A 25436-nucleotide genomic window follows, 5' to 3' on the forward strand; every position below is an offset into this window, starting at 1 on the left:
CTAATTAGACGCAGCACGGATGACATCTTGGAGAAGCTTGCGGCTGCTGTGAGTGCTGAGACTCTGACAACATCTGACAACATCTTGGAGAGGCTCACGGCTGTCGTGAACACTCATGCTCTACGAGCAAACTGGATAACATCTCGGTATGGATGGATAACATCGTGGAGAGGCTCACGGCTCTCGAACGGGAATAGTGAGGAACCAGTAATGGACATTAGACCGACTGTAAAATTGACATGCAGTGGTTCACACTAAAGCAAGAACACCATTATTTCATGCGGCTACCAGCTGTGGTCTCAAGGCTGGAGCTGAACATAACAAACAGTTTCTCCCCTGATAACAAACTGTGTTCAGACTCTTCGTTCCAAATGCCCTCGTACGCTTATCTCCAAGGCCGAGTCAGACGGCGGGTCTGGGCCCAGCGCTGGAAAAAATAGCTGCAGGGCAGGATGGCTGTGTCTGCATTGGCTTACTTCTCACCCCTTACCCACCCCTGTCACTTGTCACGTTCTTCATGATGTTGTGATGTGGACATTTATGTGCTCTTTGTGCAGAGGAGTTTTTTTGTTTTCTGTTCTCATGCATCTCTTTTTTTCCCCTCCTCGACTTGCCCATTGTATTGTACATTTCAGTGTTTTTCCATAATACTACCAGTCTCCGACCTGTCTCCCCATCTGATGTCTGTGTTGTGTATGTAAGGTCGGGGGGTCCCATTTCGCTGCAGGGCAACTTGCATGTGACAAATAAAGGCTTTCTTGAATCTTGAACTACTGGCTATTGGTCAGGTGGACACATTTTCCCTTGAGACTAGTGGTTGTCAGCCAGTCCCCAAACCTGAGTGAGTGAAACCAAAAATAAACTTTGGAGAAAATGTCTTTGCTCCAAGATTCAGTAGGTAAAACCTGACGCTAACAAAGCTGTGACAGTTTTTTAGAGCAAGGCTCCATAGTATAAATTAGGGATAATACAAGTAGTGCTTCATGTACTCTTTATACATTAAACCAAAAACCACTGATCCACCAACTTGTCTCCAAATGGGCGAGAGCTATCCACAGATCTGCAGATTTATGACCTTATAAGGTGATTAGCAGACAGAGACAAAAAAAGATTAGTTTTCTGTGTCCCATCACTTTATCAATAATCGCACTGCACAGGCCTAGATTAAGCAGGCAGCAGCTTGTTTCAGCGTAATTCACAGTAATCATAAGACTCTAGACTCCTGAGCAAATAAATCTCTAAAACATGTCTTGAATGTGATTCAGGCCTTGTTCTTTGTGATGGAAACATCAGGTCACAGCTAAGATGCACGTGTGTCGCTCTCTATAATTACACACAGTCCGTTGAGATGACATCAACACCTTAAATAATTTGGATAGAACACACCACTTCAACTTTAGTGGTCGGCGGGAAAATGTCCAATTCCAGGTTACATGGTTCTTAGATTAGATAAAATGAAAGTTTAATGATCCCTGTTGGAAAATGGGGACACGGCCACAGCAAAAGGGGGGAAAAAGAAGAAAAAGCATTATACAATGAAAAATGCAATATTACGTCTTGTACTGTATGTCATTACTGGCAAGGCTTTACAACTGATTCATGTCTTATGTCAAATGCCTAAAGTATATGATCCGTTCATTAGCTGGGGCATATGTAAAAAGCTTTACACTGCTCACTAGAAAGGACACTGACGACACATTCCTTCTGATTTTTGACAGGTTCGACAGTTATTTACTTACATTCTGTCCCAGCTTCCCCTACAGGCTTAACAGTATCTGTCTGAATTAGAGTGAGAAGCAGGGAAGGAAATGGTTCCCGAGTTATCTTCACACAGAGCTGAGCAGCGGTAGACAATTTGCAAGATAAGGTCAGTCGTCCATAGCCAGACCTTTCTGCGTACTTCGTTTAGCGCTGTAAAAGTGAGCAGAAAGTGGCAGAAGTGGGAATGAAATCAGGGGAAATCTCTACTTTTTCAAATAGAAGGACTTCAGCCTAACTTAAGTGACTGTTAGCTGGCGTCAGAGCACCTTTGCACCGAGTTACAACAAGTGAAGTGATTGGTCTAAATGCAAGGACATGATAAGAGCTAATACAGAAAGAAATGGGGTGGAAACTAATCTGCCTTCATCATCCACCAGCTGTGGAGTGGAAGTGGAAATTGGTATTTTTTGAGTGTGAAACATCCAATCAGAGAAAACTCAGATCAGACAGTTCAAGCAAAGGCCAGATAATTTTTCACTCTTCATCAACTGTGGTGTGGAAAGTGGGAATCGTTTCCTCTGTAAAACATCCACTGAGCCAGACTAAGATCAGATAAATAAAATACATCTCGTGTTCTTCAGCTATTCAAAATGTAATTACCCGGTGCTGTATCTGTTCAGGTCTGCCTACAGGCGTGTATCTGCTTGAATGAGAGGAATGAACAGCAAATGTAAATGTAATTGTTCACGGCGAAGAGCAGAGTGTATAAACTGAGAAGCTTTTATCAGAGATTTAAATGTGTAAACATAACGTTTCCCGACTTTATTTAAATGCATGCACGGTACATGTGCTGGACAAGTCTTGAATTTAGATATCAAGCTGGCAAAATGAGTTGATGATTGAGATTAAAAGTTTAATTGACTGACAGAACTGCAATTTGAAATAAAATATTGGGCACGAAATAAAACATGTAAAAAAAAAAATGTCGATGACAATAAAAAGTAACTTTATTAGATTTTCCCGATCTATAGAGAGAAGCAAATCACTTGTGAGACATATGTGTGCAAAAAAAACCTTAAATGTTACGTCGATCGTGGATTTATATCTCATTAAGTTTCAGAGGCATGTGACAAAATACTTTTGCAGTGTTTTACAATTTACCAGAATTACTGCTTTGACAAGGGCACCTTTCAGCGCCTTGTCAGCCCAGGAAGTGTAGAAAAATATGACATCTTCTTTAAAGGAGATGTTGACTGTAATTCTTACTAATAATTTGAAAAAAATCCATGTCTATCCAAACTCAATTACTGACTTTGTGTTCTTTACTGTTACCAGTGTTTCCCCTGAGTAGCTCAGCCACTACAGAGTAAAAATAAGACGACACTCACCTTATGACTAAGAAAAATCGGTGGTCGCTGGTCCAAGTGCTTGAGGCAACCAACCAGTTATCCAAAGTTTGACGTTTTAATCACAAGGAATGAACATGCTGCCTGGTAGGAGGCGACCTGTCTGTCAACAGTTGAATGAAGCATGTTGTATAGAGCACTTTATGTGCTCAGGTAGAGTAGAAAACTGCTATACAAGAACCAGCCAATTTAAAAAGACAACCCTGGTATCAAAGTGTAAGGAAAAAGGAGATTTTGTATATGTTATAATTTGTTTTGACCAGCCGCCTTTCCCACATGATGATAAAATGTATGGAATTGACCCAAAGTGCACTTTCTGAAGTGTTCTCCAAAGAATGCTCAGAAAACATGTAGAGCACCTGAACCTCTTACTGTTGCTCTATGTCATAGTCATTACATTGATGTAGTACTGCTATTGAAAGGGGAAAAAAAACAACAACAAAAATTTAACTGAGACTTTTTAATCAGAGTGAAGCATCAAGTCAGCTTGGTCAGTTGCTAGGGCCAAAGCACGAGACGATACCTAGACTCTACAAAAGTTGCACAGGTATTCTTCCAGGATGGCACATCAATACGTGCCATTGCCAGAACATCTGCTGTCTCCTAGCACAGTCTCAAGAGTATGGAGCAGAGATTCTAGGAGACAGACAGTTACTCTAGGAAAGCTGGACAGGGCCGAAGAAGGTACTTAACCTATCAGCAGGAATGGTATCTGCTCCTTTGTGCAAGGTGGGACAGGATGAGAGCTGCCAGAGCTACAAATGGCCTCCAGCAGGTCATTGGTGTGAATGTCTCTGACCAAAAAATTGCAGACTGCAGGGGGAACCCAGGACCCAGTGCACCACTGTAGGGTCTGACAGTGTATCCAAAGCTTTCATACTGACACCTAATGGTAGTCAGTGTGTTGTTTTCCTAGCCTGTAGAGGTCACTGTGTCCCCCCCATGGACATGCTTCTGCAGGCCATGATGGCCCACTACCAAACTATGACAAATGACAGTCGGGCTTCACAATGCTAGGCAATGAGCACAGGACCCACTAGTGGACATCCGGCCCTCAGGTCATCTTCATGGTGACCTGTGGGCCAGCAGAACACTTCTGGGTCATTATGTTTCAGTCCATCTGATGACACCAAGTTTGACCTTAGATTCCCATATGGAAAAGAAATAGTAAAAACTTATATGATTTACTCATGAAAGTGGCCACTTTCTCATTACTTTCATGTATTTTTTTAGTAAGTATCCAAAACATACAAGTTTCATTATATAATTTTTCAAGGGATCTTATATCTGTTTTCACCCTTGTATGCTTTTCGTACAAGTTTCACACAAGACAGATACAAACTTTATAAGATTTATATATATCTTTTCCATATGGGTTGTCCAGGAGCACTGAATAATATAACCCATTATTGATCAAAGAATGTTTAAACTTCCGCTTGACTGCAGATTGAGATACTTGGAGTGGGTGTAAGTTCAAATATACAGGAAAAAAGTGCCAAAAATTTGAGGCACTTGCATCATTTTCATAGTATCAGTTTAAATATTCCATGACATCAGTAAATATCCCAAAGGTATAGCACAAAAATTACACTGAATGTCAGCTGAAAACTTTCTTCAGTCGTTTGTTCTTATATAGAATGCATATAAGAACGGTAGAGGTCCTGTATTTCTTCAGTAACCCACAATCAGCACTTCTTGTATAGCCATGTTTTGAACAGTCACTTAGTCACACAGAATAACCTGGATTCCACTAGCAAATATCAAACTGTGACACATTAAATAAATGTGCTATTTAAAGAAACTGCACATTTATTTTTGTACAAAAACCAGTCATTTTAGGCATTTGGACAAAGGTTTTTCTTTTCACAATGGCAGCCGTGGCATTTTAGAAGACTTGCGTATTCCCACTGTTAAGTGTCTTTGTTAGGTGTTGAGCTATCATGTACCACTAGAGCAGTGTCTTGCCAGTGCCAGCAATGATTTTTCATATTTTAATGATTACAGTGGAGAGTGCTGTGTGACATAACAGTTTTTTACATATTGCAATAAATTTTAACCGAAGCTCCGGCCATCTGTGCCCCAGCCCGCTCTCAGAGTCACTTAGATAGCTTCCCCTTATGGAACCAGAACTATTTTGGTCTGCTCAGCATTTTTCCACAATTCATGGCATGTGTTTTGATGTTAATTGCTTAATTGTACTATGCAGCACATCTGTGTGGAAACATCTGCATTCATAGCATATTGCAATTGTTTTTTCAGGTTGTTCCCTCAACCGGTTTATTGTTTAATATTTCCTTTGGGTATGTTTATTACAAGACAGAAACATGAAGCATTCTCTGAATTCTGAATGCCAAAGTATTGTTGCGCTTCTGCCAGAAGAACAACCAGAATGCCTCTAATTGACACGTGTGTCCCATGTACTACTCCTCTGACCTTTGAGAAAATTGTTGTTTACTGCCAGATTTTGTGAGAAATGATGCAACATTTCTGTTTTTATTAACAGCACTGCTACTAAGACAGTTTCTGTGTGCAGTGCTTTGAAGTGATTGCAAATCATTAGTCTTCTTCAAACATGGTTAAAAGACATATAAAAAAAATTGACATAAGAGTCTGTCAAGCCTTAAGAATCTTTTAAGGCTGTAAGCTCATCACTATCCGTGTAACAACATGGGACCAAAGGAATTTCAGGGTAGAATTTTGTGTACGTGCTTCAAGGTAAAGAGAGCCAGTACGATGTGTCAACTGTCAAGTGGCTTTACTGCTGCTTCAAGTAGAGCAGACAATGTTTCTCCATGACTATGATGACTGATTGTTCAGCATGGTCCAGTCTATGTGAGAGTTTAAAGACCTAAAATTACACCGACCTACAATAAATGGTAAATGGACTGGTTCTGTGGTGCTTTTCTACTCAAGCACTCCAAAGGCTTTATACAACATGTCACATCAAGGCTCTTTATATTGTAAGTTAGACCCTTCAAGTAATACAACCAAGATTATCCCAATAATCATATGACCCTCTATGAGCAAGTGCTTTGGTGACCGTGTTAAGTAAAAACTCCCTCTTAACGTGAAGGAACCTCGAGCAGAACCAAGCTCAGGGAAGAGCGGCCATCTGCTGTGACCAGTTTGGGTGAGGGGAGGGAGACATGTTTAGTATCTTCCCCAAGGATACCTTGGCATGCAGACCATTGCAGTCAGGGATCAAACCACCAACTTCACAATAAGTAGATGGCCTGCTCTACCTCCTGAGCCACAGAGAGTGCAAGCAGCACTTGCGAGGACAGCGTTTACCCAAACAGGACATTAGACACAGTAAGAAGTGAGAGAAACGTGGCAAAAGAGCAGAGCTGGAGTCTTGCTTTAAATTTGTGGTGAGGCTCTATTAGCGCATCACATCTGCTGTGCTGTGACAGCAAAAGCTGCCCTACACAACATCGCCACTTCTGAGTCCGAGACATTTGATAAACATGGCCCCTTAGTCTGTGGCACCCACTAATGCACCACTTCAGCGTGAATTTTTGAGCATCTCAGGTGTGGAAAAACACTTCTATGCTGTAGAGCTGAAGGCACACCGATGGTTGTCTCCTACATATTTAAACAACCAAACTGCTGCCACGCTGAGTTTAACTGAACCCAGGAGTAATGTTGAAGGAATATGGAGATAAAAGCAAAATGTAATCTCATGATTTTTGTTTGGTAGGCACTGATTTATGCAGCTTTGCCGTGATGCTTTTGGAGTTTTTCTGGCATGTGAAGTTCTGACAGAGAATTTGGGGACTCATTGTGCGAAAAAACAATCCTCTACAGAAATGCTCTGCTTTGTGCTTTGAAACTATTGTCGCTGAGTCTTATGTTCCACTGCTTGCTTTGTGAAACTCCTGATGTGCTGTGGCTCCAACTTAAAAAGGTACTGTTAAAGGAAAATCCAGTTTTGCTCTCTTATTAGTCTGCAGACATAAAAAACGAAATACCTGGTTGAGGTACTCTGTTCACAAATCTGCGAGCTTATTAATGTTACGTGGATCTCACTTGCACAGCCAAGTCAGCTTTGACTCGTAGGGATGGACATGATACCTCTGGCGGGATCCCGGCACAGTAAAATCTGATTTCTGTCTTGCCTGGTGGCCCCGTCTCCAGAAGTGTGCTGTCATAAATATGCAATCATGGACAAAGGAAACAGTATCGCCCTCTGGGAAAAATAGTGCTGTCCTCCTAAAAGCAATTATAAGTTAATAATACGTTTTTACTTTTTATTCAATTGTTTTTATTGCCTACAAAACTGAACAATTGTGTACTGTTGCATGTGTAGGCCTACTATGTGGGCTACTTTGTCCTACCTGTGTTTGTGCAAATTAATCAAATTTAAAAGGAGCCTACTTCCATCATGAACAAAATGAATAGCAGCTTTAAATTTAGTGCAAATAATGAAACAATCAGGAAAGTTTTTATTTGATTTTGATTTTTAATTGATTTGACTAATGTCGAGACACAGATCAAGCACATCAATAACTTTTTTTCCATGAAATTTTGGATTTGGAATTCATACAATATTGCAAATGTTGGTATCGAGCTGATAAACTGCCAGTTTTAACTTATAAAGGAAGCTCAGGAGGGGAGAGCAGTATGTCATGATTTATGAGAGGAATCAACATCAATTTGCAAATTCTAAACACAGCTTAATCAACACTAAATCACTGTGCTTTTTAACACAACAAAACACACCTTTGAAAACTGAACTTAAGTGATAGAAACGAACTATCAGTCCAATCACAGGAGTATTGATCGCATGTACTACTGCATGTTTATGAATGCATTGTCCATTGTCTCACATTCATTGTAGAAATTTGGAGATCAAGACAGGAAAGAGATGTGGCCTCCACTTGGTGAAGAATGATTTATTTCACTTCCAATAAGCTTGAGGGTGTTTGAACTGTAAAGTTCATGCAAGGAGAATGCAGGCATTTGACTGAGAAAACTGAAATGTTTTGCTTTTGTTGAAATTCTGCTTTTCTTTCAACTTTGTCCCCAACATGAATTTCCAGTATGAATCCAACTAAATTATTAGGAAATGTGTGAGAAATCAATGCTCTGTGTAACAAAACTATACCACATACTGTACTCAAATATACGACAGGTGTAGGGTTATTTTAGTAAAATATGCCTTCTAAAATTGTGAATATATTCTGAAATTCAGAATAAAGCAAGGACATTGCAAATTATACAAAAGGGCTAAATCAGAGGCTGATTCTTTAGGCCAAATTTCTTTCCCTCAGCAGTAAATGACGGTCTTTTCATTTTATCGCTGTGGGAATTTGCATTTCTATCTACTTTCCAGTCACTTCAAATTCGTTTTTTGTGAGTACCTCTGGCAATACGGTAGCACATTGCAAAGTTCCAGGTAACAAGATAATCTCTACAATTTAAAACTACTAAACAGAGGCGTGTGTGTGTGTATGTGTGTCCAAAAGAGACAGTGAAGAGTCCCGAAGCCAAATAACAACTTCATTCAAAGACACCATCAGCTCCCAGTAGAGTCACCTGTGTTCATCATAGACAAGTTATGAGGGCACCTCAATGGAAAAAACTTCCAGTCTTTCTTCAGGCTAAACAGAGCAAAACACGGAGTCGTGAGACTCCTGAAAGACTCTCAGCCATTGCTCTGCAAGTTGGATTGTGCAGAACTGCATGTTTTACATTAAAAATCCATATTGAAAATGTTTACTATAAACTTTTTAAACCAATTTGTACTATTATATGTACTTGGTATCCAAATGCAATTTATTTCACTGACTTTACAGACTCATTATCAGCTTACTAAACTTCAACTACAAGTTCAAGCAGATTTGAAAATATGTAAGATGTTGTAACTGTTCAAGACTGAATTTGATTATTTGATGATTTCAGAGGCGGAAGAAATACACACATTTGTTACTTAAGTAGAAGAAGCACATACTGGTAAAAGCTGAACGTTCAACGTTGCTTTGAGTGAATGTACAAGTCAAAGTAAAAAGGTGCACGTTCAGTGATGTACTCAGAGTATACAAGTAAAAAGCAGCTCTTTGGAGGATGTTTCTACCAGCTATCTTTTTGCAAAGCTAACGGAATCTCATCTCATATTAATAAATAATATTAATAAAAACAATAAAATCATATTTAGAGTCCCGTCTTTTCTGTCTGGCAACTTTCTCTATCTTTGAGTGTGAACTTATCACAGATTAACCTTTCTTTTCTCTCCCTGGGAACAACTGTACTGTTGGCTAGCAAGCACATTGTGTGACAAACTGAACAGAAACACTTGGAGTGCTGATATTTGTTAAACTGTTTGGGATATTGCATTTGAAATGACCTGCTAGGTTACTTCATTCATACTTGCTTTTCTCCAGTAGTGCTAGCTATATGCTTAAGTGTGACCAGACAGTGCATTTTGAACACCATGTCTGATCATTCCAAACCACTTTAACAGCCCAGGTTTGTGCAATAAAAGATGCATCCATTTTTTTGTAAATTATTTTTCATTTCGTGTGCAAAAAGACACCAATGATGAAAACACTAATACTAATAGAATATTTTTTTTATGTGTTAGTGTCTCCTCCGTTCAGGATTAACTAGGTTTTATGCCAAAAAGGTGCACAGTGATGCACAATGATTATTAACTCCCCTCAAGTGATTAAAACCTAAAGTAACAAGTCTGCTTTAAAAATGTGAGGAGTGTAAATTAAAGATCTTCGTGTAGAGAATAAAAATAACATCTAGTGTGCTGAAAATTTTACATTTCTGTAACAAAGTATTTATACTTTTCTATTTCCCATCTCTAAATACTATATAACTATATAAACCTGCAAGCTAATAAGTTTGCAAACACAGAACAGAGCAAAAAAAAAGTACTTCAACAGAGATGGGAGACAGAGTATTCCTTCACCAAGTGTAAAGAGAGGACCATGCACTCAAAAAAATACATTCTTTGAAGCATAAAGCAATAATTTTAAATAAAATACAACTTAAATATATCAAATCAAAGGTTTAGAAAATTCACTTGGTATCAACAATGCATACAAATGACCAGACTCGTTTATGTGAAATCAAATCACTTTGGGGCATAAACTGTTGTTTTTTGCTTTTGTTTTTTTTTTTTTGGGGGGGGGGATTTGCCATAAGATAACCCAATTTTTAAAGAACTAATTTGAGTTACCATTTTAAACACATTATCAGGGGGTGATCTCTAAGTGAAATATCAGCAAAGCTCAGAGCCAAAGACAGAGAACAAAGTCCTTAGATCGCTGAACTAAAGAGGCATGCAACAGTGAAAGGTCGTCGGTTTGATTCCAGCCCTATCGGGGTTGTGTCATGAGGGACACGTGGCGATGAACTCTAGTAAACCATGCAGAGCTACCTGCTGTGGTTCCCCTTGTGACAGGGGAACAGTCAAAAGTTGCTTTCCTGCTTTAAGTTGATAAAACAAGCACATTTCCCCAGCGTGGGATCAGCAAAGATTTGTCTCAACTACAGCACAATATTTTTGACCCAAATCTAAAAATGATGGAGCCGTAAAGGAAACATTCATTTTTATAAGCAGCATGTGAAAATGACAGTGAATGGTTGTCTGTCTCTCTCTGATTGTAATTAAGGTGTGCCCCGCCTCTCGTTTTATGACAGCATGTGTAGTTCGCGATAACATCTGAAGAAGGAGAAGTTTTTATTTTCTGTTTTTTTCAGGGACATTTCACAGCATAAAATAGATCACTTCAAAAACACATCCTGTACAAATCACATCTGATTAAAGGAATCTAAAATTATCTAGGACATTACACGTTTTAAATTTCCACTTCATCAAGTGTCACTTGCCAAGTGGTCCCCTCATCTCCTTTGCTGAAAGTGTTGTGTATATTTTCCAAACACATCCACACCGGACCTTTAGCTTGTGTGTTTGTTCAGCTTGTTGAGTTCTTTGAAACATTGCATATTAAATCACCACCCGCCCCAGAATAATAAATAAATAACACAATATCTGCGCACTCCTCTTATAGCCCTACCATCGTGACCACATCTCTACTGATATCTGCAGCATGAAGGCATGAACGAGATGAGATGGGAGGAAAGATTTGTGCAGGGCGTTCAGGCGCTACCATGGTTGGGGGGGGCTCATATCGCTTTCCAATTAGTTGAGTATCTCCATAGCAGCACATGGACAAATGAACTTGCCTGATATTATTATGTATCAAACTGCCCATTACTCAGTAATTAGAGGTGCTGAAAAGCCGCTGCAGATCCAGACAGTCCTCTTTATTAACTTCTGCCTGTGTATAACTACATATTGAATGGCATGTTTGAACACTGTGTTTTATGTGCCGTTTATTTCTATTTCCTATGTTGTTGTTGTTTTTTAATTCGGCGTACACCATTATTTCATATGATGCCAAGTACTTAGTGTTGTCTGTAATCTGTAATCATCTCAGAGGCACAGGTGTGAAGGGGATACAGCTGGCAGTAGAAATTTATTGTTCACGTGTTACGCAAAAACAAATATTAATAAATGTGTGCTGTGAGATTTTGAATGACAATGGCTGTCTGCTACTTCAGGGGTTGGCAGTTCGATGCTTGGCCCCTCCGCTTGCCAGAGAGCCTCCGGCCAAGGCACCGAGCTTTAAGTCGATCCCAGTGGCAGCCAATCGGATTTGTCCAGCATCTCCAATGGTGTGTAGCACAAACTTGAGTTTCAAAATTCTATAATAAGTCATCAGCTGATCTGCTGGGATGAAATTTGGTGGCCTGTCATAAAGTCATAATAAACATGACTGTAATAGGGATGTGCCTTATTCAGCTCCACTCCAGGACAGAAGGAATATATTGCATTACTAAATTCTTTCTGGACGCTCAAGTTTGAGGACATAAGTGTAAGCAAAAATCCCATATCTTTACCATATCCGGGCGTGACCTTTAAACCTCGATCATTTTCAGTCTGGAATTATCTTTTCTGCGGCTGCTATCAGTCATTGTTACGATTCTGTATATTGTATATCCCAGAAAGAGCTGCAGCAGTTCTGAATACCAGAAGCACGCTACCACAATTCTGAAAGGCAGCAACTCCTTTGTCCTGCCCTGAGGCCATCCCTCTTCCTCACTTCCCCCATCTTACTCTCTATTCCTTTATGCATTCATCTAAAAAAGCCGCCAAATGGTGTTTTTCTTCCGTAACTTATCACCACCAGCCACAGTCTGGCTTTTCACAATGGCAGAAAATAAACATTTTGGGTGGCGATAAGATTTGTCCTCCCTGTTGCCGGGGTTATTGTTGCAGACACACAGCAGAGTTAACATTTGAATGCATCCGTCTCCCCCACCGCACTCATTCTTTCTCCTCGTCCCGCTCATATTTGTGTTGAGGGAAATGGGAGAAGGGAATAAAAAACGAGGAGGGGAGGGAGCAGGATTACATAGACTAACACATTTACAGGCAGGGACGAATGCGGCAAGCCTGTCAGTTCACAGATTCACAGACTGGCTTTGATAAACACAGAGAGAGAGGAGCAGAGAAGCCACAAAAACTGCAAAAGGGAAACGCTGGGGTGCGTTTGGGACGCAGAGTGCTATTCTCCTGGAATTCATCAGTGTTTTTCGCTCATCGTTTTTCGCATCTCCACCTGCTTGTTAACTGTCTAAACACCTAAGGTCAGGGTATAGCTAGAGCTGTTCCCACTCTGCACCAGCTGAAAGACAATTTAGACATGTTGCAAGTGGATAGCAAACGCTTCTTCACTCACAGTGTTCAGTGTTGTAGTTTGTGCCTTTGTTGCTGTTAACCGTACATTCATAGGGTCGGTGCAGAGGAATTAAATGCATTTTCCAGCTTGTAGTGTGAGACAGGTGATTGTCAGTCACAACAAGCACACACAGACTGGTGAGAATCCTTCTTAACACCTCATCAGTCAAGCACACGTCGAGCAAATGCTCAAGCGTCTTAGCATTTTCAGCTTTCATGGAGTCACTCTCAGCTCGAGATGTAACTGTTTTCTACTACTTTTCACTAGATAATAGTGAGAGAAGAATGAGTTCAGATTTGACCAATTTAAAGTAGCAAACTAGCTGTCCCCCATTATAGTCAAAGGAGGATTGCCATTTCCATTTGCAGTAATTTGAAATTTGTATTCGCTGACTTCCACTGATGCATATGTCAGTGCATAAATAGAAGGCCAGGAGCAGGAGAGCAGTGGCAAAAGCCCAGCACAGAACAGACACTGATTTAATCAGAACCAGCATTAAAAAGTGGGCTGTGGTGGGTATCAAAGTGGCCTGCAACTAGCTTGCATCTTAAAATCTTTAAAAAAGAGATTTGCCAGTTGGATTTTTAAAGGTTATCAGCTGAGCCATCAGCTGTCACTGTGATCAGCTGATCTGCTGGGATTACAGCTAAGCTCGATTTGGGGGCCTGCTTGATATTTTCTGAGAGTGAGCAAAAACTCAGGCTTTTGGTTTTAGGCTTGTTGTGGCTGCCTTGATTCTGCAGCCACAACAAGCTTTTCTCCCACACTGTACCACAGGGGAAGAGATGCTCAGACCCTCCGTTGCAAACACCACTGGGTTTTGCCTTTCTTGGAGCATCTGTAGTCTCCTGTAGCTCTAGAATAATGTCACATGTGTTTACGTGAGACTGAATATGAATGAGAGTGATAAAGTGAGCAACGTGATTTGCCCTGAGTCCACTTCTGTTTTTGAGCTGGTCAAAGATGACAGCAGGTTGGGGGCATTGGATGAACTTGCACTTCTTGTTTGTTCAGCCTTTCTTCTGATTGGCATTAACAGATTCAGAATGCTTTAAGTCTTCATGGCACAGAGTCAACAAGTTATTTTAACCCTTCCTCAGAGATTTTGCTCCATATTCACACGAGAGCATCACACACTCGCTGCAGAATTTTTGGTTTGGGGCTTAAGAATAAGCTAAACAGTAACGACTGTATTTTAAGTAACTTACATTTTATGTATGATTTGATATATTATTTTCTTTCATGTAGTGAATGCACTTTAAGTGTTTTTCTTCTGTTGTCTAGTTTTGGTGAGCGAGTGTGAATTGTAGCCTTTATTTCCTGTTCTGAGCTGCCAGGTGAGGCAGCCAGTGTGGTCTTCTGCTGCTGTAGCCCATCTGCTTTACAGTTCAATGTGTTGAGCATTCAGAGATGCAATTGATGTAATTTGAGTTACTATGACATTCCTATAATTTGGAAGCAGCCTGGTCATTCTCCTCTGACCTCTGGCACAGCACTGTGAGCACTGCAGCTCAATGGATATTTTCCAGTGAGCAAAAACCCTGGCAGCTCACCATGCCACATTCAAAGTCATTTAAATCACCTTTCTCGTGCATTCTGATGCTCAGTTTAAACTGACGGACGTCATCTTGACCTTGTGCTTAAATACGCTGAGTTGATGATATGTGATCGATTGATTAATTGTTTTTACAAGTCAAGTCAAGTCAAGTCAAGTTGGCTTTATTGTCACTTCAACCATATACAGTTAGTACACAGTGAAGCGAAACAGCGTTCCTCCAGGAACCAAGGTGCTACATGCAACATAAATTTACAACATAAATTAACAGAAAACACTAAACTAGCTAACTAAGAGGCCTAGTTAGCTGGCTAGCAGGGACAAGACAGACTGACCTAACATAAATTACAACATAAATTAACAAAAAAACTATCTAACTATCTAAGGAAGACTTTTTTTTTTTTTTGTTATCAGACAGCAGACAACAAAGTGCACGTGCAAATGTGCAAACAAGAGCAGCAAAGTGACAGAATGATAGAAAAACACAACGTAACATAATAATAAGGTTTTGTGATGATGAGTTGAGGTAGTGGAGGAACAGTAAACATTCCTTAGTGTAGCAGCAAAAATTAGGAAGTGCAGAAGTTAGTGCAAAAAGTCCAGTACTAATATTGTGCAAAAGAGCATTTACAGGTTGGTGTGTACGATGGTTTGGTGGTGTAGGTCAGTGTGTTTGCGCTTGTGTTGATTAGTCAGTCCAGTCTCAATGTTTTGAGGTAGTTGAGTTAACCTGAGTGATAATGTTTGTGTGTGTGTGTGTGTGTGTGTGTGTGTGTGTGTGTGTGTGTGCATGCGTGCGTGTTTATCAGTCAGTCCCTTTTTGCTGAGGAGACGGATGGCTTGTGGAAAAAAGCTGTTGCACAGTCTGGATGTGTGTGCCCGAATGCTTCGGTACCTTTTTCCAGATGGCAGGAGTGTGAAGAGTGTGTGAGAGGGGTGTGTCCGATCAGCCACAATGCCGGTGGCTTTGCGAATGCATCGTGTGGTGTAGATGTCCTCAATAGAGGGGAGAGAGACCCTGATGATCTTCTCTGCTGTTCCCACTATCCGCTGTAGGGTCTTGCGGTCCAATATGGCACAGTTCCCAAACCAGACAGTGATGCAGCCGCTCAGGATGCTCTCGATAGTTCCTCTATAGAAGGTGGTCAGGATCGGTGGTGGAAGCCGGGCCTTTCTCAGTCTTCTCAGAAAGAAGAGACGCTGTTGGGCTTTCTTGTGCAGGGAGCTGGTGTTGAGGGACCAGCCGAGGTCCTTCTCCAGGTGGACGCCCAGGAATTTGGTGCTGTCGACGATCTCCACAGAGGAGCCGTTGATGCTCAGCGGTGAGTGGTCGCCTCGTGTCTTCCTAAAGTCAACAACCATCTCTTTTGTCTTGTCAACATTCAGAGACAGGTTGTTGTCTTTACACCAGTCCGTTAGTCTCTGCACTTCCTCTCTGTACGCTGACTCGTCGTTCTTGCTAATGAGACCCACCACGGTCGTGTCATCAGTGAACTTAATGATGTGATTTGAACTGTGTGTTGCTACACAGTCATGAGTCAGCAGTGTGAACAGCAGAGGACTGAGCACACAGCCTTGTGGGGCCCCAGTGCTCAGTGTGGTGGTGCTGGAGGTGCAGTTCCCGATCCGTACTGACTGAGGCCTTCCGGTCAGAAAGTACAGGATCCAGTTGCAGAGGGAGGTGTTCAGGCCCAACAGGCTCAGCTTTCCGATCAGTTGTTGGGGGATGATCGTGTTGAATGCTGAGCTGAAGTCTATGTACAGCATTCGAACGTGTGAGTCCTTCTTGTCCAAGTGTGTCAGGGCAAGATGGAGTGCAGTGGAGATGGCGTCGTCCGTTGAGCAGTTATGGCGGTACGCAAATTGCAGTGGGTCCAGTGAGGGGGGCAGCCGGGTCTTGATGTGTCTCATGACGAGCCGCTCGAAGCACTTCATGATGGTGGGTGTAAGTGCAACAGGACGGTAGTCGTTGAGACAGGACACAGAAGACTTCTTGGGCACGGGGACGATGGTGGTGGCCTTGAAGCACGTGGGAACGACGGCACTGCTCAGAGAGATGTTGAAGATGTCGGTGAGAACATCTGCCAGCTGTTCAGCACATTCTCTGAGCACTCTGCCTGGGATGTTGTCTGGTCCAGCAGCTTTACGTGGGTTGACTCTGCGTAGAGTTTTCCTCACCTCAGCTGTAGTGAGACACAGGACCTGGTCGTTCGGAGGAGGGGTGGTCTTCCTCGCCGCCACGTCGTTCTGCCTGTCGAACCGAGCGTAGAAGTTGTTCAGCGCATCTGGGAGGGAGCCGTCACTGTCACAGGCAGGTGATGTCGTCCTGTAGTTAGTGATGGCTTGTAAGCCCTGCCACATGCGCCGTGTGTCGCCGCTGTCCTTGAAGTGGTTGTGGATTCTCTGGGCGTGGGCGCGCTTCGCCTCTCTGATGGCCCGAGAAAGTTTGGCCCTAGCTCTTCTAAGCGCCACCTTATCTCCCGCTTTGAAGGCAGAGTCTCAGGTCCTCAGAAGTGCACGCACTTCCGCAGTAATCCACGGTTTTTGGTTGGGTCGTGAGATGATGGTCTTGGAGACAGTGACGTCATCGGTGCACTTGTTGATGTAGCTGGACACTGATGACGTGTACTCCTCCAAGTCAGTGAAGTCGCCGTAAGTTGCAGCCTCCCTAAACATGTTCCAGTCAGTGCTCTCGAAACAGTCCTGAAGAGCAGAGATGGCTCCTGCTGGCCAGGTTTTCACCTGATTGAGAACCGGTTTTGATCGCCTGACGAGTGGTCTGTATGCTGGAATTAGCATAACAGAGATGTGGTCTGAGTAGCCGAGGTGGGGGCGGGGCTCTGCCCGATATGCGCCGGGGATGTTTGTGTAAACAAGATCCAGCCTGTTTTCCCCTCTCGTTGCAAAGTCCACATACTGATGGAATCTAGGAAGCACTGACTTGAGATTTGCATGGTTGAAATCTCCAGCAACAATAAACAGTCCATCCGGGTGTGTATTTTGCAGTTCACTGATCTTTGTATACAGTTCCCATAGCGCTTCCTTAGCATTAGCGCTAGGTGGAATGTACACTCCGATAATGAAAACAGTGGTGAATTCCCGTGGTAAATAAAAAGGTCTGCATCTAACAGTCACAAACTCCACCAGCGATGAGCAATAACTAGAAACTAGCACAGAGTTCAAGTCATCATAAACACTACTCTATAGTTTGGAGGAAGTCTAAACTGACTTTAAATTTTTTTAAAATACAAAAACAAACAAATAAATGATTACCTAGGGTTAGAGTTAGGGTCGTCACCTATGACGATCGAGACCACAGAAGGTTAAAGACCATTTAAGGTTAAACAGGGTGCAAGCCGCATTACTTTGTCTTCACGTAATCTAAAAACTGTGAAAGGAAACTGTGTATAAATCATCACGATGTGTTTTACATGGTCTGCCTTTTCTTTTACAGCACTTTTAATCATTGATGTATTTATTTTTTAATCATTGTCCACCAAGTGAAGAACAGTTTGTCAGAGCGGTGAACGTTCTTGTGCCGTCCTGAGTTTACCGCAGGTGGAAGCTCCCTTTAATAGATTGGTGAATTTTTCTGTTTGATCAAATTTCCATTCAGCTTAGGCAACTCTGGTTGCTTAGATTCGATTTTATTAATTATGTTACTGGCTGCCAGTCATATAATGAATGAATGAATTCAGCTTAGATCAGCAGTAGCCAAACACAGCAGAAGACCTTATTGCTTTTCCTGATAACGGGACAAAGTGGACTGGGAAGAACAGAGTGCTATCTGTAAGGACAGAAATGTAAGAAAGAAAGAAAAAAAACATCAGATTACATAGGAGTTAGAAACATTTCACATTGCCGGGCTTTGATTTCTGTCTTTTTAGCTAAGTGTGTGAATGTTCAGCAGTTTGATACCAAGAAACTGTTGGATGAACTGCTAACAGAGTCAAAAAGAAGTACCTATAAAGATATTTCTTTAAATTGTATTCATTCATATTAAAATGAATCTTTTAATTAGATAGTAATGCCATTTCTGAGCCTAACAGCAAATGATTGAATTAAACCTATTCATGGACGTTCGTATTGGCTGGACAGTTTTTATAGGCTAACAGCCTTACAGCACTGAACTGCACATTTTTTTTCACCCCGGGTTTTCTTCTTCTTTTTGTTCATCAAAGCACAGGAATTACACTGTGTGTGTTTCTGAGTACATTCTCTTCAATAAATGACTTTCAGCCTCAGAACTCTCGTTAGCTTCATTCATTAGCATGCAGGTTTTTACCAGCCCTGTTTAATTTTTCATCATTTAATGAAGCCTTAGTTAGAATTGAATTTGGCTTTGTGAGACCTGTAGATAGCGTTGAACTTTATTTATTATTCCTCATTTTCTCCCACTCTCATCCCTCCCCGCTCCTTTCATCCCCTGTTCCTCTCTGTCACCCTGCTTATCTACCGCTTGCTTTTTTAATTCCCGTCTCTCTGATCTGCTCTTCTCACATCGTCTTTGAATTGGATGTGGCCCTGGGGGACCCTAAATCCAATCCACTGCTCATATTCCCTTCAGCATTGTACCACAGCTTCAGTCGAGACACACCTTAGCAAAGCAACACACACGATGTGCGAGTTTGCCTCTCACATCGTGCTGAGATTCTTCTTTTCATCGTCAACGTCTTACACTTAAAATAACACGCACACGTTTATCGTTTTGTATCATTTTTGTGGTTCAAGGATTATTTCTTAAAACAGAGATGTCAGGCTTTTTCATTCAAGCTCCTGTTTTATTTTGTTTTTAACTTGCACAACATAAAGACAAATGTGATTTATTTATAATTCTCTGCAAGCATCAATCATTATAAACATTAAAAGCACCAGCGCGCGACGTGAAAAACGTTGACAGTTCTGCGGGGATTCCTTGGGTTGTGGAATTTGTGTTAATGTTACCTTCACAGGGACCACCCACCCTTAGCTCTTAGCTCTGCCAACTGTCAGACTTATGGCAGCACCTCCCTCAGGCATGACACTGCTTCTTGCTATTCCCCAAACACTTCTCAGGACCAGCTCAGAACATGACAGTGAGCCCAAGGTCTTTACCAGAGGCCTGTACAACAAAGCAGGATTTGGGTGTAAAACATCTACTTCAAGTTTAACCCCGGATTTTCAGTATTACAAAGTATTCTTACCAGGGTTCATCATCACAGTAACTGAAGCAGGTTATGTACAGATTAAGAGGTCAGCAGATTTAGAATCCACATCTAATAACCAATCACATCTCCATAAAACAGCATTACTAGTGCTGTAAGAATCCTCAGCACTTAGTGTGTGGCTAGCAGTAAAGTATCTGAAAAGCATCTGAACTTTGTTTTCCCCTGATGACAACTTTAATCCTTCATTTGTTTTCCCTGTTGGCTAAAACAATTTTAAAATTCTCTTATTGTTCTATAAACCTTATACATCTCAAGTCCACATTACATGTGGACCTTACATAAAATTTGCAAATAAGCTTAGTCTACAGTACAATTATACAGAGTTTTTATGCTTGCTCTCTGCCTGTTTAAGTGAAAGAATAAAGCAAAAATTGGTTTACAAGAATCCAAAGTATTCTGTTAAATTATTGATAAACATTCAATTAATGCAATACTTTATTGTAACCAGTCAGATTCTCTTGTTTCTTAATGACAGAGCGCTCATACTGAAGTCTGTTAACTTAGACAGTCAGCATAGTTGCAGGCTTTCCTTCCTTTCTTCAAACTTCAAACAGGCTAAATTTTATCAACATAGTAACTCTTTCCCAGTCTTACCGACCAATGTATTTAAAGCACACATTCATTACACACACTCACACTTCATAGTTTTCTAACATCATAACTTGATCTTCCTCTGTAGACCTGTCCCTGTTTGTAATTCTCAGATCCTGCCAGCACCACCCCTTTCATGTAAACACACTCACAACTAGATTGTTAAATCCTGAGTTGACTTATCAAATCACCTTCATGTGACTGCTTAGCATAATTGCTGACTTTAGGGCAAGTAACAACTGAGAAGGAAAAGAGATCCTAGCAAGCAACTTGTTTCATAGTAGAGTCCACAGATCCAGATTCTGATGTCAGTTTGATTGAACACCCATATGAACCAGAACAAGCCTAATCCACTGAGGGCAAATCCTTTGGGTGTTGCAGCCCACAGCACACAAAGGATTTGCTGCCAGACACCAAAGGACACTCCCACAATCTCATATCTGTTTCCTGACAGGTCAGAGGGGTTTTGTCACCAGAAGGAGCTCCGGTGTAATACCAGGCAAGCGGTTTTAAAGTTCGACCTATTGAAGTACAAGCCAACCACAAAATAAAACCTACAAACTTAGTAAAATACTGTTGCATCTTTGAGTTTCTGTGTAGTGCCATACTCTGCCCCGACAGAAGATTTATGAATGACATCAGGCCTGTGGGCATTAATAGACATCTACTTGCTGGTAGTGTGTCGGGTTTCAAGAGGAGAGGAGAGGAGAGGAGGGATGTGGAATCTTTTTATAATGTAGTTCAGTCCAAAAAATTGGTGATGATGATGATGATGATGATGATGATGATGATGATGATATTGTTGGTGGTGGTGAGGGGGGTTACTGGTAGAATTATGAAGATAACGTGTTCATGGATGGTAATATCAACATGAGGGCAAAAGCTGATAAACAATGAGAAATAATAAAGAAACTTTTGACAGCTGAGATGAAAAACGTGGATGATGTTGCTGATAATGTTAGTGGCAGTGACAACGAATAAAAAATGAGAAAAAAGTAAGCGGAGGAGTGAAGATGGTGGTGACATTGTCAAACAAGAGGAAGAGTTGATGCACAGGATAATGCAAAGAATGTTGCTAAAAAACGGGCATTTACGAAAATGATGAAGATGTTTTTATTTCCTACAAGTTCGCTTAAGCTGGGCGCTCTTTTCGGTATCCTGCGGCTGTGCTCTGCCCTCCACTATCCCATCGCTTCATGGCCAAATGAGTCACGCACGCATCATCATCACAATGAGATGCATAAACGAATAAATCCCACTTGCGCAGGCACCGGACGTTAAAGAGGAAATTTCAGTGCCTCAGTCAAAACATGCCACTAGTTCGCTTGTCACATCGCATCACGCATGATTGTTTTCACGGCAACAATCATCCGTCGAGTCTAAACGCGTGCGCTTGGGATATTTGTGCTATCCGGCAAAATCACGGGAGAAGAAGAGAGGAGAGGTGGATGAGGGTGTGTTCCTGGAGGCCAGATAGGTCAGCGACTGCGACTCTAACATAATCCTGATCAGTCGAGATGACAACGAATACCAACAGGGGGTAACCCGGAGCTTTGTGCGTCAGTGCGCATTGGAGAGGCGATAAATCAAAACACTGCTAGAAAGCGCTGTTGTAGTGCGCCATCTCATCTCTCTCTCTCTCTCTCTCTCTCTCTCTATCTCTATCTATCTTTCTTTCACCCCCACCCCTCCTCCGCTTTATCGTCTTCCTTCTCCCCCTCTCGTGTCTCTCCTCTCTTTCTTTTCGCCATTCTCTCAGCGTCTCCAAACGCGCGCAGTGCTGCTGAATGAGGTTTGTTTGTGTTGCAGGACTGAAAGATACCAAATAGTCTCCCTTCTATTTTCCCCCATTCCCCCACTAATGGAAACCCCGTGGAAACAGCCCGTTTGATGTGGAAATTCGGTCAAAGGCACTCGTTTTCGCGCGTAAAAATACGCACGCGTCATTTTATGGCGATTGCCATTGTGCACCATCTCTGCTTATCATTTTCGACTCACTCACTGGTGATGCCACTCACCACACACGCGCACACGTTCGAAGACAGCTGCTGCTCACCCCAGGGCCACCGTTGCCCCTTTGTGTTTTTGCCACAGAGCAACCCCGGCACTACCTCCCCGCTCAGAATGGCTCAGCCTGGGATCTCTTGATCCGCAGAAAGCCGCTCCAGACCTGAGCACCGGAGCTAACACACGTATGTTCAACAGCTGTCTTATCCACCACCACGTAAAAAAAAAAAAAAAAAAAAAAAACGGGTACAGAGGCGGGGCGGCACTGCCAGCCAATAGGTCGGGCTCACAACAATTCATCCAAATTTTCTCCACACTTTTTTCCTCTCTGTGTTTGAATCTTTTATTATTATTATTATTATTTAATTTTATGGTCTGCTCAGTATCTGACTCACAGGTGTCTGAGGAGTGGACACTGCCCAAGAACGTTGTCGGGATATCCCTCTGAGCATCTCTGTGTTTATATTCGCCAAATAAGCAAAGCTCAGCATTGCACCGACAACCTCAACGTGGCAGCACGGTGTCTCTCCAGCGCGCACACAACGCATCCCACAAGTGCAGAAGTCCACCCCCCCCCCCCCTCCACTCTCGCCCCCCAACACTTCTCCACTCTCGCCCCCCAACACTTCTCCCCGCTAACACTGACAGCTGAGCCCAGCTCGTACAGAACACATCGTGTTTTCACTTGTCTTACCTTGATCGGAGTTCCCGGTCTGGCAGGGAAGAAGAGGATGAAGGCGTGAAGCTTTACGGTCCGTTCTGCAGCAGCAAAAGACGGAGAGAGCGAGAGTATTATCCCCGGACGTGCGTTCCAGCAGAGAGAGGGAGAGAGAGAGAAGGGGGGTGGGGGGAGATCCAGAGAGAGAGAGTAAGGTGGGTGAGCAAGAGGAGTGATGAGGGACGGAGGCGCGCTAACGGAAGAGAGAGAGGGGATGGTTGACAGAGGGATGATGTTGAATCGTGGCAGCAGCCGCTCCCAATCAGACGCAATACCTGCTGGATACACTGAGAGGAAAATTTCAAAGAAAAATCTTCTGCAGGCTTTTTCTTTTTTTCTCTCTTTCAGAAATGTCGGCTGCGCGTAATTAAAATGCCAAAGCAAGCCCGATGTCAATATCAGGAAGATTCCCAGCGGGACGAAACACATCTCAGATTTTTCTCTAGTTTCTGCCCTCCCTTGTGTTAATTGTGCTATTTTTATCCCCATTTTTAAATAGGTTTGTTATATAGACTGCATACAGGTTTCACCTTAGCTTTGATTCAATGAGAGCACTCATTTGAAAAAAAGACAACATATTATAACATAGTTCTGCTTATGGCTCAGTCTAACCACGTGACAGCGGCATGTATTACTGACTCCAATCAGTCGATCTTAAGAATGGTGGGAGGTTACGGGCCACTGATACCTCCACGGGCAGTAATCACATAATGTTTGGTCCCGAACAACGTGTGGGGTAAAGCGGGATGCCGCTCATGCCGTTACTTGCGCAACTTACCACTTCCCCATGCAGGGACGCGCAACTGCTTTCCAATCTGGGCACGTAGCAACGCGCCTCAAAGTGCGCGCCCTTGTGAAGGGGCAGGGAGGCAGGTTCCCGCACACGCGCACGGATATAAAGTGGAAGGCGTGGAAAGAAAAGGGGGAGCTCCAACTGTGCCGATGACGTCATTGTCAGTCAGCTGTTGAGGTATTGATTTGCTCCCATGTTGTTTTGCTCGTGAGTACCTTTCGATGTGTGTGTGTGTGTGTGTGTGTGTGTGTGTGTGTGTGTGTAGAAGATTTAGAGTTTTTATGTGCCTTCCTGTATCTCAAATTTCTGAAAACCCCACAGGGTAACACTTTTCTCTGGAGCTCCCTTCATCCTTTGGGTTTTCATCCTGCGTGTAGGAGTGATACTTGACTGATTGCCATCACACGTGTAATCGCACCCAGCTCGATATTAACAGTGAGGGGAATTTCTATGTTGTGTGAGTGAGTGAGGTCATTTGAGCCCAGCAAGACATTGCCCAAGCACAGCTACACTGGGAACCTCGGGGAATTCAGGGTCCCCTGTATTGCAAACGGATTTGAGTAATCTGCAGTTTGTCAGGTACTAAACTGTTATATAAACATCATTAATGGACAAAATTGATTATGTTTTTGGGCTGTGTATGCTCGCATGGTGCGCATTCCTAATAGAGTTTAACCACATATGAAGCATCAAATCTGATTTAATGGAGTAACAAAGTAAGTATCGGTGCATGAGGGTCAGCGTGGACTAAATCAACACATTCTCACTCTCTGCTCGTCTGGTACTGACGCTTGGGGAGGAACTCTTTCTTGTCAGTGTGGTACTCCATTAGTGTCAATTACACATGTGGTCTCCAACCAGAAGACAGAGAAGACTACTGGTTGTGTCTGGAACCACTTTTTTAAGCACTTTATTTTAGTTTAGTTTTTCTCTCTACATTTTCTTTCACTGTTTGGTTAAGGGTGGGCAGCAAATTTGATATTGCATTAGTAATTAAGTAGGTATAGGCAGTTTCTGCCGCATGATCGTGTGTTACAGAATGGATTTGTTTGCGGCAGTTCCATCTCCAGCTTGGAGGACCTGGGACTGCATTGTCTCAGTTCTCATTTCATGCAACACACTGTAGTTCTGAGGGTCCCCAAAGTTTGAAAGCCTACAAACCACAGTAATGTGACATGCTATGCTTTATCTTTCACCTGGGGTGAAGAGAACTAGTAGTAAAGTTGAAACACTGATGGCTTTTTTCACCGGCAGCTGCTCGGCTCAATCAATGTGGGCTGGGTAGTTATAGCAAGGCTATAAGTCCTGTGAAATTAATTGTATATCACACAAACACAACACACCAATGGTGAGTGGAGTCTCAGAACTAAAGAATGTGAGTAACCATTTCACTCATAAAAAAAACAGGTTTGATTCTTGTGAAGGAGTCACTCTCATGACATTACTCCCATTATTCCATTATATACCTGGTAGCAGGTAATCCCACCTAACAGAAAACACTAAAAACCGAGTAGAGTCAAATCAAGTAGAGCCCAGTATGTGCGAGCTGAAAAGAGGATTAAAGCTACTTTGTTAGAGTTGGCATTAAATTATAATTAAATTAAGTCTAACTAAAACTGCACGGTTTGGTTTTGGAGGAACAAAAGGTAACGTGGGTTAAAATACACCGTTTCACTCACCATTCAAGCTTCTCTCAAATA

General features: G+C 42.2%; 1 protein-coding gene across 1 annotated transcript in view; it reads right to left on the bottom strand.

Annotated features, from left to right (window-relative positions):
* LOC146386091 (protein phosphatase 1 regulatory subunit 29-like) overlaps nt 1-23172 on the bottom strand; it is a 307745-nt gene extending 284573 nt beyond the window's left edge. Inside the window, exon 1 of the mRNA XM_084932118.1 lies at nt 22920-23172. The gene's annotated coding sequence lies outside the window, so the exon portion shown is untranslated. The remainder of the gene's footprint in view (nt 1-22919) is intronic.
* Between the last annotated feature and the right edge of the window lie 2264 nt (nt 23173-25436).

Source organism: Perissodus microlepis, chromosome 6, assembly GCF_051167445.1.
Source record: "Perissodus microlepis isolate ML-2025 ecotype Zambia chromosome 6, ASM5116744v1, whole genome shotgun sequence".
NCBI lineage: Eukaryota > Metazoa > Chordata > Actinopteri > Cichliformes > Cichlidae > Perissodus > Perissodus microlepis.